Here is a 14,985-nt window from a genome sequence, read left to right as displayed (position 1 = left end):
AGTAAGCACTCAATAAACACGATTGATTGAATGAATGAATGAATGAATGAATGAATGAAAGTTGTGGGCAGGATACCTGTGCACCTACTCCATTATAGTGTACTCTCCCAAGCACTTAGTACAATGCTCTGCAAACAGTAAGTGCTCAATAAATACGACTGGTTGAGAAAGAACTTCCAAGATAAACTCAAACAGAGAGGACTCCGGAGGAAGATTGAGGTATTAAACCCCTGACAGGGTACAGAGAGGGTCTTCAAGGGCAGACCTGCTGCCTCTAGGCAAGGATTAAGTGGATGTGCTGGCTCAGACGTGCTGCCTCTCTGAGGCTCTGCCCACTAGATAGCTTGCAGGGCTCTCAGCTGGGCGACTGACCTCAGTAAGTTGTAGCCACTCCTTTCTCTGAGGGAGCCCAACATAGTCGAGAAGGTAAGGAGAGACCACTGCCTATCACACAGCTTCTTGTGTCCACACCCCCATTCTACCCCCAAGCTCCGGGGCGGGTGACCCCCAGGCAGATGGGTCCATAGGAGCCAACAGATTGGAACCTGAAGGTCTGACTTGTTCATCTTAGGCAACATCATGTACCGCACAATACTATCTAACCTTAGAATCAAGGGGAGACTGGCTCTGTTCTGACAAATCTATTCAGTTTTGTTCATTGCAGAAAGATGGGTCCAGAGGCATTTCTCCCCGGGGTCACAAAATCCTGAGGAAAAGAGAAATGGCTAGATGCTTTGGTGAACATTGAGTTTTGTTTGTAATCATCTCTCTGCACAGTGACATAACCGTTGAAGAGCAGTCAGCTATAGAGGGAACCATGAGGCCAATGCAGCTGTGTTGTAAGGTTGAAGGCACCGTGTTGTGTGTCCAAACATGGTTAAAGTGAGGAGATGGAGGAAATGAAGCGGCCTTTGTTATGCTTTTGAACCGCTAAGCGCCTTTGTGTTTCCTCATGTGACAGGCAACTGTGCCGGCAGTTATGTAGTAACACAGTGGATTCCTCTGGGCAGAAACAAACTGGAAATGGTGTCAACTTCAAATTCTGGAAATCCCTGCCTCACTCCGAGACAGGACTAGAGCAGCATGGCCTAATGGATAAAGCACAGACCTGGGAGTCAGAAGGATCTTGGTTCTCATCCTCGTTCTGCTACGTGTTTGCCGAGTGACCTGAGTGAAGCCAGTCGCTTCGGTTCTCTGGGCCTCAATTACCTCATCTGTAAAACAGGGATTAAGACTGTGAACCCCATGTGGGACAGAGACTGTCCGTTGTGATCAATTTATATCTACTGCAGTGTCTGGCACAGAGTAAGCGCTTAACAAATACCATTTAAAAAAAAAGAAAAGAAAAATGAATCGAAGTGCCACATCCCTCATGCAGCCAGCTAAGAATCCTACCAACATTCCTCCAAGGCCTTTCCTGATTAAGTCCTCCTTTTCTCTTCTCCCTCATCCTACTGTGTCACCATAACTTACTCCCTTCATGCATTCCCCCACACCCAGTCCCACAGGACTTATGTCCATATCTGTAATTTATTTATATTAAAGACTGTCTCCCCCTCAAGACTGTAAGCTTGTGTTGGGCAGGGAATGTATGTCTATTTATTATTATACTGTATTCTGCCAAGTGCTTAGGACAGTGCTCTGCACACAGTAAGTGCTCAATAAGTATGATTGAATGAATACCTCTGTGAGGTCTGGCCTGTGCTGTCATCCAACGTGTTCTCCATTCATTCAATCATATTTATTGAGTGTTTACTGTTGCAGAGCACTGTACTAAGTGCTTGGAAAGTAAAATTCAGCAACAATTAGAGACAATCTCTGCCCAACAAGTCCACACCGGAAGTCAGAGTGCCCTTTAAGCCAGGTGCCCACTGGGACCTGACTAAGGGACCCTGGCAGATGTAGAACAGCCTCTCTGTCAGTCAGTCAAAGGAATTTATTCAGCACTTACTATATGTAGAGCAGTCAGTCAGCCAATCATATTTATTGAGTGTTTACTGGGTGCAGAGCTCTTGTACTAAGCTCTTGTACTAAGCTCTTGGGAGAGTACAATATAACAATATGGTGGACACATTCCCTGCCCACAGTGAATTTGCAGTCTAGAGGGGACACAAGAAAATCCATTTTGAGGGCCTCCATGAGGAGAACATATAGGCAGATGTTGTTAGTTTTAGGGTAACCTGGGATAAATCACTTGGACACTATTGGAGTGGATTAGGCTAAAGGAGCAGCAGAAATAAAGGAGTCTGAGCTTCCTCCTTATATCCAGTATAGCTGCGATCACGGTAGCATAACTGGGCAGGAGGCTGCAGTTTCTGGGGCAGGTAACACAGTCCAGGGGGTTTGGGATTAAAGCAACCTGGCTGTGCCTTGCTCAGTCCCACATGGAGGAGATCCAGGAACATCTTTGTCCCTGAACTATCTTTCTGCTGTAATTGCAACATACCACCTGCATGCAGCCCCAGTGTCCACTCAAGTGCAAATGACATGAAATATCCTGATTAACATTACCCACAAGCTCAATAACTCTGCACCAGTCTTTAAAAAATGTATTGCTTTATTGTCAAAAAGCACAAACTCTGTCCCACAGTGACACCTTTCTGACTTCATAATTACTCTGAGCAGTCTGATTCTCTCAAAAACACGAGGGGAAAAGTCCTGGTAAAACAGCTGTCTTTCTCCATACTCTTTCAGTCTGTTAATATAGATGAGGAAAGTCCAGTTTCATCTATTCATCAAAAGACTTAGTGTGCTGAAGGTATGAAGTGCAATTAACTTAATGTAATCTTTGAAACCTTCTCTGAAGATAAAAAAAATTTGCAAACAATTTCAGACTTCCTTCTGGCAATCACGGATATTCAAAAATTGCAGTTGAATAACTTTTTTCCCTTGGTCCCCTAGAACTTCTCAGGTTAGTAAAATTGGAGGGATTTGAAAATGGGTCAGGGGATAACTTTTCACGATTTTCTCAGTTTGGATACCAAAACCTGGCTGCTCAGTGTCCAGTCTCACTGTGTCTAAGGGCACTCAAGCTATGGGGCCTTTTACAACCAAGTCAAACTGTGCTTTTCATTAAGATGAAGGGAAAAACAAAAGAAAAACAATTCACACACATGCAACACAATATTTTCCCTGGTATTATACCAAACAAAATGTTTGGCTTAAAAAGAAACCAACCTGCTACTACTGCTTTGTTTGCTCTCATTTATTCTTCCTCTTCTTCTCCTTCTCCTCCTCCTTCTCCTCCTCCTCCTCTGGACTAAATGCTGGGATGGATACAAGCAAATCGGGTTGGACACAGCCCCTGTCCCACGTGGGGCTTACAGTCTCAATTGCCATTTTACAGATAAGGTAACTGAGGCACAGAGAAGTGAAGTGACCTGCCTAAGATCACACAGCAGAGATTGGCAGAGCCAGCATCAGAACCCAGGACTTTCTGACTTCCAGACCCATGCTGTATCCACTATGCCATGCTCTTCCCGTGAAATAGTTGATCAAATTGTCTCTTAGAAGTTTGTGTTTTGAAAAGCTCCGGTCACTTTAAGCCTTGGGTGGAGGCTGCCAGGCCAGGTTCTAGAATGTCTGTCTGTCTGGCTTCTAGGGAGTGTTTTTGTAGAGGGGCCGGGATGACCCCAGTATTCCTGTTTTCACTTTGCAAACTATACAGGCTGTGTTTTCCCATGTTCCGGGCCTAGGTAGTGGATGCTCCAGCCCCCGCAGAGGGCTCTGCGGATCTTGGTGGATGAGATGTGGTTGGGAATCTAGTCGATCACCAGGTGGATGTTACTCCCATGTTGCCACAGCAAGTCTGACTAGTAGATTAATTTCTCGGCTTCGTTCAACCTCCTCACTCTCGGCTTCAAGGCTCTCCGTCATCTTGCCCCCTCCTACCTCACCTCCCTTCTCTCCTTCTACAGCCCAGCCTTCATCCTCCGCTCCTCTGTCTCTAACCTCCTCACTGTGCCTCGTTCTCGCCAGTACTGCCATGGACCCCTGGCCCACATCCTTCCCCTGGCCTGGAATGCCCTCCCTCCGCACATCCTCCAAGCTAGCTCTCTTCCTCCCTTCAAAGCCCTACTGAGAGCTCACCTCCTCCAGGAAGCCTTCCCAGACTGAGCTCCCTCTTTTCTCTCCCTCTCCCCATCCCCCCCACCCTTCCTCCTTCCCCTCCCCACAGCACCTGTATTATATGTTTGTACAGATTTATTACTCTATTGTACTTGTACATATTTACTATTCTATTTATTTTATTTTGTTAATATGTTTTTCTTTGTTGTCTGTCTCCCCCTTCTAGACTGTGAGCCTGTTGTCGGGTAGGGACTGTCTCTATATGTTGCCAACTTGTACTTCCCAAGTGCTTAGTACAGTGCTCTGCACACAGTAAGTGATCAATAAATACTATTGAATGAATGAATGTGACACATACCACTCCTTAGCTGGGCACGATTTCGGTGATGTACTCTTTCTTCTACAAGTTGGGAATCCCGAAGGACTTCAGGAAATCTGCCTCACAGAGTTATTTCAGCTCTATCCCACCTTTGTTTTCCCGACTGAGTGGACTCTTTTTCACCAGATTTCTTGGCTGTCTTCAGACCACTTACTCTTCCTTTCACGTTTGGTCAGAGGAGCCAAGTCCTGCAGGCGATTATTAGCATTATGAGTCAACAGTTTCTGGTGATGATGGCGGGGCACTTTTGCTTTCTCTAGCCATTTGTTCTGAAGACTTTCCGAGTCATCCGCTTCCACCCATTTTGAAGTTTGGGTGGCAAGTGGGATCACGGCTACCCGGTGACTGGCACTGATGAGTCCTTTCTTCTGGTAAGCATCACCCACTGGGGAAATGATGCCTTGACGAGCTCTATATTTTCCCATTTCATTCATGTAGCTCTTGGCTGACTTGAAGAGTCGGAGGTGCATGTTAGCAATCGGGTTGAAGGCGCCACGGGCTAGGAGGATGACCTCTGTCTTGCCTGAGTCTTCCACAGTCTGTCCTTGTAGCCTCTGGTCTGACCGGAAAACCTTGGTGTCACAGCTGCAAGTTTTAAATAAACTCGACTTGAATCATGTTGCAAGCCTCTGTAAACAGAACGCTGTACTAAGTGCTGGGGATGGTACAATATATCAGAATTAGCAGACAAGTTTCTTGCCTATAAAGAACTTACAGTCTAGAGGGGAAGTACTAGTACTGCTTTTGGGAACTATTGTCCCAACATTAGTTCATTTTCCACTTCACTGGATTGCTAGTGAATAGAGTCTCCTTTGTCTTTCAGAGGTGGAGATCACAGCTGCTTATTTCAGGGGAGTGAAGCCTACGTGCTGCTTTCTTTTTCTTTCTTTTTCTTTTTTTTTAGTATCTGTTAAGCTATTACTATGTGCCAGGCACTGTACTAAGCACTGGGGTAGATGTAAGCTAATCAGGTTGGACACAGTCCTTGTCCCACATGGGACTCACAGTTCTAATCCCCATTTTATAGGTGAGGTAACAGAGGCACAGAGAAGTAAAATGACTCGCCCAAGGTCACACAGCAGGCATGTGATGGAGCGGGGATTAGAACCTAGATCCTTCTGACTCCCCGGCCTGGGCTCTATTCTCTGGGCCCTTGCTGTTTCCACGTCAGGCATCGAGATGGAGGGAACAGAAGTGGAGCCCCGCCCCCTCAGCAGGTGTGTCAGGCTGCGGGGGCTCCCCAGATGAACCCCGTCACAGCTCTGTCCCTCTCTTTGGAGGCTTTTGGAATGTGGAATTCACTGCAGATGTCTCCAATCTCCTCCTTTGGTTGTCCATATCCATCAGTGGTATTCACTGAGCACTTGCTGTGTGCAGAGCACTGTACCATGGGCTTGGGAGAGTGCAGCGCAACAGAGACAGTATACCTGTTTTCTGCCCACAAAGAGCAAGAATTAGGTGCGGGAAATGGAAGGGATGGTTGCAAGCCTTAAATCTCCAGTGGCTACCAATCAATCTGCGCATCAGGCAGAAACTCCTCACCCTGGGCTTCAAGGCTCTCCATCACCTCACCCCCTCCTACCTCACCTCCCTTCTCTCCTTCTACAGCCCACCCGGCACCCTCTGCTCCTCTGCTGCTAATCTCCTCACTGTGCCTAGTTCTCGCCTGTCCCGCCATCGACCCCTGGCCCACGTCATCCCCCGGGCCTGGAATGCCCTCCCTCTGCCCATCCACCAAGCTAGCTCTCTTCCTCCCTTCAAGGCCCTACTGAGAGCTCACCTCCTCCAGGAGGCCTTCCCAGACTGAGCCCCTTCCTTCCTCTCCCCCTCGTCCCCCTCTCCATCTCCCCTTACCTCCTTCCCTTCCCCACAGCACCTGTATATATGTATATATGTTTGTACATATTTATTACTCTATTCATTTATTTTACTTGTACATATCTATTCTATTTATTTTATTTCATTAGTATGTTTAGTTTTGTTCTCTGTCTCCCCCTTTTGGACTGTGAGCCCATTGTTGGGTAGGGACTGTCTCTATATGTTGCCAACTTGTACTTCCCAAGCGCTTAGTATAGTGCTCTGCACACAGTAAGCACTCAATAAATAAGTTTGATGGATGGATGATGGATGAGGAATGCAGTTTTTGATGTCCAGGCTAGATGAGAGTGTGATGACAGTGTGAGAAGCAGCATGACCTAGTGGATAGAGCATGGGCCTGGGACAAGGACCTGGGTTCTAATCCCAGCCCTGCCACTCATTTGCTATGTGACCTTGGGCAAGTCACTTACCCTTGCCTGGGTTTCCTCATCTGTATAATGGGGATTGAAACTGTAAGTTCTAGGCAGGACAGCGACTAAGTCCAACCCAATTAATTTGCATTTACCCCAGCACTTAGTACAGTGCCTGGCATTGTCATTAGATTGTAGGCTGCTGGAGGACAGACGTCATGTTGTTGAGACAGGTTGTACGTCCCAAGTGTGTGGCTGACAACCAGTCACTGAAACTGAAGTCTCGTGGACTTCTTTGGTGAGCAATGTAGGGTTTGGTGTTGTCAGTCTTTGGATTTGAATTCTGAGCCCAACACTTGCCTTGCCATATGACCTTGGTCAAGTCAATTCACCTTTTTGGGCCTCAGTTCCCTCATATGTAAAATGGGCCCAAGATACGTCTCATACTTCCCCCTTAGACTGCAAGTCCCATATGGAACAGGGACTGTGCCGGTTAGGATTATCCTACCCCAGAGCTCAGCATGATGCCCGCCCATAATAAGCTCTGAGTTAATGCTCTTGGAAGGTATTTGGTGCCGAGCCCTCATTTTAAGGGACATGACCTCTGGCTGGTGGATGTGTAATGTCCGTGGCCATGGTTGGCTATCAGGAAGGTCAGTGGAATGGCTGGATGCCTCAGAGACCTGTATCAGCCTGGGAAAGACCCATAGAGTCATTCATTCATTCATTCATCATTCAATTCATATAGACAGGGGACAGGCTGAATATTGGAACTCTTCAACCGTTAGTGACCCTTGGGCCCTGCATCACTCTAAAGCTACTTGAGGAAGTGGCAAAGGTAAGCTCATTGTTGACAGGGAATGTGTCTGTTTATTATTGTACTGTAGTCTTCCAAGCGCTTAGTAAAGTGCTCTCCCCACAGTAAGCACTAAATAAATACGATTGAGTAAAGTACATAACAGTGATAGGCCAGGGAGAATTTGGGGGTTGTGTAAGGAGGGGGGCATCTCCTCAGGCAGAGTGAGAGAGAATTCCCATCCACCAGAGGAATTGCTGTAGCATGTTTTGAGACTGTTCCCATTGCTGTTGTCCCATTTGGCTTTCTGTAAGAAGTAATTTTTCCAACCTGTGGAATGTTGCAACAGGAGGGAGCAGTGTTTATTCACTGTTGCTGGGGATAAAGGCATAAATATAAGGAGGAAATGAAGGGAAATCAAAGGAATGCCTGTGGCACATTTTATTTAGTTAGCGTGTTTTGAAAAGGGGATATCCTCCTTACTTGTTGTTGAGGGGGATTTAATTTGGGACCCGTAAGGTGTTCCTCTGCTCCTTCATCAAACATCTATAGTATTTATTGAGTTCTTACTGTGTGCAGGGCACTATACCAAGTGCCTTTTTATTGTATTTAAGCACTTTCCAAGTGCTTGGCACTGTACTAAGAGCTGGGCACAATCACTTGCTGGCAGGAATTATCTCGATGGACAGAGTTGTATTGTACCCTCCCAAGATCTTAGTACACTGCATATAGTAAGCACTCATTATTTTTGTAAATGGCACTTGTTAAGCACTCACTCTGTGCCAAACACTGTTCTAAGCGCTGGGGTGCATTGACGTTAGTTAGGTCAGACACAGTCCCTTTTTCGCATGAGGCTCACAGTCTAAGTAGGTGGGAGAATGGGTATTGAATCCCCACTTTTCAGTTGAGGAAACAGGCACAGAGAAGATGAGTGACTTTTCCAAAGTCATGCAACAATTGGCAGTGCTGGGATTGGAACCCAGGTCCCTTGACTTCCAAACCAGTGTTTTGTCCACTAGGCCACGCTTATTGAAGGGGAGTTAAATCCCCATTTTTCCTCCTACTTAGACTGTGAGCCCCATGTGGGACTGGGACTAGGGACAACCTGATTACCTTGTATCTATCCCAGGGCTTAGAATGGTGCCTGGCCTGTAGTAAGCGCTTAACAAAAGGCACAATTATTATCATTATATTTACTGAGAGCTATGTGCAGAGCACTGTACTAAGTGCTTGGGAGAGTACAGTCCAACAGAGTTGGCAGACACTCTTCTTGCCCACAGTGAGCTTACTGTCCAGATGGGGAGACTGACATTGATAGAAATGAAAAATGAATACCATTGATTGACTGAGACACTGCACAGATAATACACGATACCAGATAATACAAACTAGGGGAGGCTGTTGGAGTTCCAGCCGGGCACTGAGGCAGAGGCGGGCCTCAGGATCACACATAAAATTCCAGAGATGGAGAGAAGGAACTTTGCAGATCGTGGAAGCTCAGGTGGAGAGGGCGGGCTACAACTCTTAGCTGGAGAGCTCTGAAACAAAATCTGCCCCAGATAATCAATCGATCAATCTATGGTATTTATTGAACCCTTATTATGTGTGGAGCACTGTTCTAAATACTTGGGAGAGTATAGTGCAGTAGAGTTGGTTGGCATGCTCCCTTCCCACGCCGAGCTTTCAGTATAGAGGATGAGGTTACAGTTTATCAATCAATCAATGGTATTTATTGAGCACATACTATGTGCAGAGCACTGGACTGAGTGTTTGGGAGAGGACAATATAGCAGAATTAGCAGACACGTTCCCTGTCCATAACAAGCTTAAAGTCTGGAGGGGGAGACAGATGTAAATAATAATAATAATAATAATAATAATAATAATAATAATGATTTTGATATTTAAGTGTTTACTATTTGCCAGCACTGTACTTAGCCCTGGAATAGATAAAAGATGATCACATTAGGCCCAGTCCTGTCCCACAAAGGGATCAAAGTCTTAATCCCCATTTTGCAGATGAGGGAACTGAGGCACAGAGAAGTGAAGTGACTTGCCTAAGGTCTCATAGCATACAAGTGGCACAGCTGGGATTAGAACCCAGGTTCTCTAACTCCCAAGCCTGTGCTCTTTCCAGTGGGCCACACTGTGTGAGCCCACTGTTGGGTAGGGACTGTCTCTATATGTTGCCAACTTGTACTTCCCAAGTGCTTAGTACAGTGCTCTGCACACAGTAAGCACTCAATAAATACGATTGATGATGATGATGATTAATCTACCCCCGGGCACCGGGGGAGATGTGTATACAAAATTCTCAGGACCACATCTTCAGAGTTTCTTTTCTCTCTCTGGGCTTTGACCAAAAGGGATGTATTGAGTATCCCACTGTGTTTTCCTATCAATTATCTTTCATTTTGTCCTCACTATGTCCTTGTGAAGCTGAGAGGCAGCAGCTGAGAGCAGCTGTCTTATTATTCAATGCACAGCTTTGTGTGTGTGTGTGTGTGTGTGTGTGTGTGTGTGTGTGTGTACACATATGTGTACACCCATGTTGAGGCCATCAATTTATGTGCTATATCTACTGAGAACTGCTTTTTAGGTCTTTCTGATTACGTTTTGCTGCCTTAAACTTTGTAGTCCAGTGGGCAGATGAGATTACACAAGTGGGCTAAGTACAGAAGGTTCTAAACTGTAAGCTCACCTCTAGACTGTAAATTAGCTATGGGCAGGGAACACGTCTACCAGCTCTGCATTGTACTCTCCCAAGTGCTTGGCACTGTGCTTTGCACACAGTAAGCGCTCCAAAAATACCAATGATAGAAGACCCTATTTTCTTGTCACCTAGCTGAGCCTCGACACCAAAGTATCCCTATTCTAGCGAATAATAATTATTGTGGTATTTGTTAAGCACTCACTATGTTTATTCAATCGTATTTATTGAGCGCTTACTGTGTACAGAACACTATATTAAGCTCTTGGGAGAGTGCAGTACAACAATAAACATTCACCTTCTCAGCCCACAATGAGCTTACTATGTGTCAAGCACCATACTAAGCACTGGGATAGATACAAGGTAACTGAGTTGGACACAGTCCCTGTCCCACATAAGGCCCACAGTCTTAATCCCCATTTTATGGATGAGGTAACTGAGGCACAGAAAAATTAAGTGAGTTGCCCAAGGTCACACATCAGCCAAGTGGGGCAGCCACAATTAGAATGCAGGTCCTTCTCACTCCCAGGCTGGTGCTCTACCCCCTGTGCCACACTGCTTCTCCATTCTTCTTGACCTTCAAGCTGAAGGGTATGACCAACTCCATCAGAGAAGATGCTAGCACGAAACGGGTGAGGCCCCGGTTTGGAAGTGCTGTTGTAGAATGCTCTAGCCTCCCCTCCATCTCCCCTGCTAAACCATTAGCTCCTTGAGAGCAGAGATTGTGTCTTCTGGCTCTCTCGTACTCTCCTAAGTGATCAGTACAGTGCCCTGCACGTAGATGGTAATAAGGTCCTTGAGGCTGGGGATCATGTTCACCAACTATTGTGCCTTCTCAAGTGTTTAGTTCAGTGTTTGAGGGAAGGATCGTGTCTAGTTTATTGTACTCTTCCAAGTGCTCAGTACATTGTTCTGCACATAGTAAGCTCCCTCAGGGCATGGATTAGGTCTACTTGCTCTCCTGTGCTTAGTAGAATGCCTGACACTCAGTAAGCACTCAGGTACCATTGCTGGATCAATCCTCAGTGACTCCATTTTTACCTTCAAAGTTGCCAAATAAACCTTCATGGCTTAATGGGTTTGACTTGGTAATAATAATGATGACGTTAATAATTGTTGTATTTGTTAAGTTCTTACTATGTGCTAAGCACTGTTCCAAGTTCTGGGGTGGATACAAGCAAATCATGTTGGACATACTCCCTGTCCCACCTGGGTCTCACAATCTTAATTCCCATTTCTCAGATGAGGTAATTGAGGCCCAGAGAAGTGAAGTGACTTACCCAAAATCACAAGCAGACACGTGGCGGAGTGGGGATTAGAATTCAGGTCCTCTGACTCCCAGGCCTGTGCTCTTTCCATTAGGCCATGCAGCTTCTCTTAAAACTTAGATTATTTCTTCGTGGTTTCAAATGAGATCTTTTACATGTTTGGTGAATGCAGTAACTGCTATGAGACAGTCTTCCTGTATGATAGAATATTCAGAATTTTGTGTCTATTTTGTTCTTGAAATCACAATAGAAAGGAAATTATTCAACATTGCTTTTAATGATACCTAATTAGGTATGTATATAGAATGGGTTTTTTTTGGTAAAGGACAGTATATAATTATCGTCTCTTGTAATCACAAGAGCTGATGATATAGAGTTGCCATTTTAAAATTCAATATATTTCCTGTTTGTTACTCATAGTTTCTCTGAGTCCTTCCCAGTTGAAGTTTTTCAGGCTTTCTGTAAAATTAGAATAAGCCTTTTTAAAGTTACAGAAAGGCAATTTTTGTAGGGAGGAGAGGCTGTATGTATGCAGGCAATGTGAAATCATGAAATCCTAAACAAATCTGCTACTAAAGAGAAGAGGCATGGGGAGGAGATCCTTTAGCTGGTAACCTCCTTGAAGGCAGTCAAGGTCTTGTCTGCTAACTCTCTTGTTTTCTCCCAACCGTTCACTCCAGTGCTCTGCTCATGGTAAAGTATAACCTCCTTGAAGACAGGGTTCTTGTCATTCTGGGCTAATTGCACCCTATCATGGTCTAGTGGAAAGAGCCCAGGACTGGATGTTGGGAGACCCGAGGTTTAGTCCTGGCTTTGTCGCTGGCCTGCTGTGTGCTCCTGGGCTGATCTTTTAATCTCTCTGGGACTTTGTTTTCTCAAGCATAAAATGGCCATACCATCCCCACTCTTCTTCCTAGACTGTGAACCCTGTGTGGGCAGGAGGCAAGTGTGTGTTTTCCTGTACCTTCCTCTGGTCCCACTGTGGCTACAGTGAATCCCATCTCCACCGGGAGCTCTGTATCTGACACTGTGAAAACATTGACTTCAGGGGATAATTATAATATAGATGGTATTTACTAAGCACTTGCTTTGTGCTTAACACTGGGCTCAGTACAGTGTTAGTATGTATTAGTGGATAGAAAATGGGCCTGAGGGTCAGAAGTACCTAGGTTCTAATCCTTGCTCCACTACTTGCCTGCTGTGAGACCTTGGGCAAGTCATTTCACTTCTTTGCACCTCAGTTACCTCATCTGTAAATTGGGTATTCAGATTGGGAGTGCCATGTGGGACTGGAACTATGTCTAACCTATTTATCTTATATCTATAACTCGGGACAGTTACTGGCACAAAGTAAGCACTTAGCAAATACCATTAAAAAAAACAATAGAGGCCAATCAGATAGGAAACAGTCCCTGTCCCTTGTGGGTTCATGGTTTATGGTGAGGGAGAATAGGACTTATATCCCCATTTTACAGATGAGGAAACAGAGGCACAGAGAGCTTAAGTCACCCAAGGTCATCTGGAAGAGAAGTGGCAAAATCAGGCTTAGAACTCAGGTTTCCTGATTCTCAGTACTGGGCTCTTTCTGCTAAACCACCCCACTCTCCTTCACCACTGGAGCTTCTTGTGTCAGGTTATTTGGACAAATGATAGTAATAATAATGCTATTTGTTAAGTGCTTACTATGTGTCAGGCACCGTTCTAAGCATTGGGGTGGATACAAGCAGATAGGGTTGGACACAGTTCCTGTCCCATGTGGGGCTTACAGACTCAATCCTCATTTTACAGATGAGGTAACTGAGGCCCAGATAAGTGAAATGACTTGGCCAAGGTCACACAGCAGACATTAGAACCCATCACCTTCTGGCTCCCATGTCTGTACTCTATCCACAATGCTATGCTCAAATGTCCCATGGCTTCTTGATCTTTGCCCTCTGTAGATGAATAATACAAATATTGAGGTCGTTTTGAAAATCTGCTTTCAACGATGTTATGTGCTGACCAAACAGACTTGGGCATGAATCATTATTATTTTCATTATCATTATGATGATGATCATCACTATGGGAAACTTTATCTTAAAATGTATTCCTCTGTCCATAAAACCGAAGGAAGAATCATTATAGGGTAGTCTAAGGGACCTGGGTTCTAATCCCAGCTCTACCACTTGACTGAGAGGTAACCTTGGGAAGTCACTTATCTGTGCCTCAATGACCTCATTTGTAAATTGGGGATTAAGACTGTGAGCCCTATGGGCTGTATCCAATCTTGCTGTATCTACCCCAGTGCCTGGCACTTTGTATGCACTTAACAAGTGCCATTAAATAATTCATCACTTCTTTAAGCCTCAGTTTCCTCATCTGGAAAATGGGGATTAAGACTTTGAGCCCTATCAGCTGCATCCAACCTGACCATACCTACCCCAGTGCTTAATTTGGTGACTAGCATCTTGTACGCGCCTAACAAGTACCATAAAAAAATTCATCACTTCTTTAGGCCTCAATTTCCTCATCTGGAAAACGGGGATTTAATATTTGTTGTCCTTTCTGACTTAGACTGTGAGTCCCACTTGGGATAGGGACCATATCCAGTCTGATTATCTTGTATCTACTGCAGCAATTGATGTAACGCTTGGTGGTAAACACTTAACAAATATATCAATTATTATTATTTGGGAGAAAGAAATGTCCTTCTGCTACAGGGCCCTGACCATAAGACTGCCCTGTGACACCACCACCCCCTCCCTCATTCATTCATTCATTCATTCATTCATTCACTCACTCATATTTATTGAGTGCTCACTATGGGCAAAGCACTGTACGAAGCACTAAAGACCCTGGGTGGCCCTCCATTGACAGATTGGTAGAAGATTCATGTCCTGTTGAATATATTCTGTCGGTGAGAGCTTCATAACCCTGAATATGATGATGATAATTATTGTGCTATTGATGGGCTAATTATATGACAATCTTTCTACTGAGCTCCGGGGAGGATACCAGCTAATCAAGTAGGATCCTGTCCGTATTCTGCATGGGGCTCAACATAAGGGTGAAAGAAAGCAGGTATTGAACACCCATTTTACAGAAGAGGAAACTGAGGCACAGAGAAATTAAATGAGGTGCCCAAGGTACCGCAACAGGTGAGCAGCAGAGATGGGGTTAGAACCCAGGTTCCCTGGCCCCCAGGCCCTGTGCTCTTTTCACTAGGCCAAGCTATTTCCCTGTAGTCACCGCTCCAACTGAACCCACTCACCTGGCCTCAATGGAATCGCTACCGAGTCATAGAGTCCGGCAACTGACCCCTCGGTGGAGTCTTCTAAACCATGTCACTCCTTGATTTATGCAACTCTATGAGGTCTCTCTCATTGGGAGAGAAGGTTCTAAGTTCATACATAGCACTGTAGACCCATCTCGTAGTCTGATAATTATTTAAGGTCTATGGTCCTAAATAAAGATCTTTGAAGGGGAGATACATTTATTCTTTTCCATGTATAAATTATCCTTTGGATAAAGTGAATAATTCAGCAAGAAAAAAATG

At 45.1% G+C, this 14,985-nt stretch overlaps 1 pseudogene; it reads right to left on the bottom strand.

The window, feature by feature from the left end:
* Positions 1-3,535: 3,535 nt before the first annotated feature.
* On the bottom strand, positions 3,536-7,311 carry LOC119941770 (annotated as a pseudogene).
* Between the last annotated feature and the right edge of the window lie 7,674 nt (positions 7,312-14,985).

This window comes from Tachyglossus aculeatus, chromosome 2 (assembly GCF_015852505.1).
Source record: "Tachyglossus aculeatus isolate mTacAcu1 chromosome 2, mTacAcu1.pri, whole genome shotgun sequence".
Taxonomy (NCBI): domain Eukaryota; kingdom Metazoa; phylum Chordata; class Mammalia; order Monotremata; family Tachyglossidae; genus Tachyglossus; species Tachyglossus aculeatus.
The sequence above is the reverse complement of the archived record's forward strand: the minus strand, read 5'-3'. Positions and strand labels throughout refer to the sequence as shown.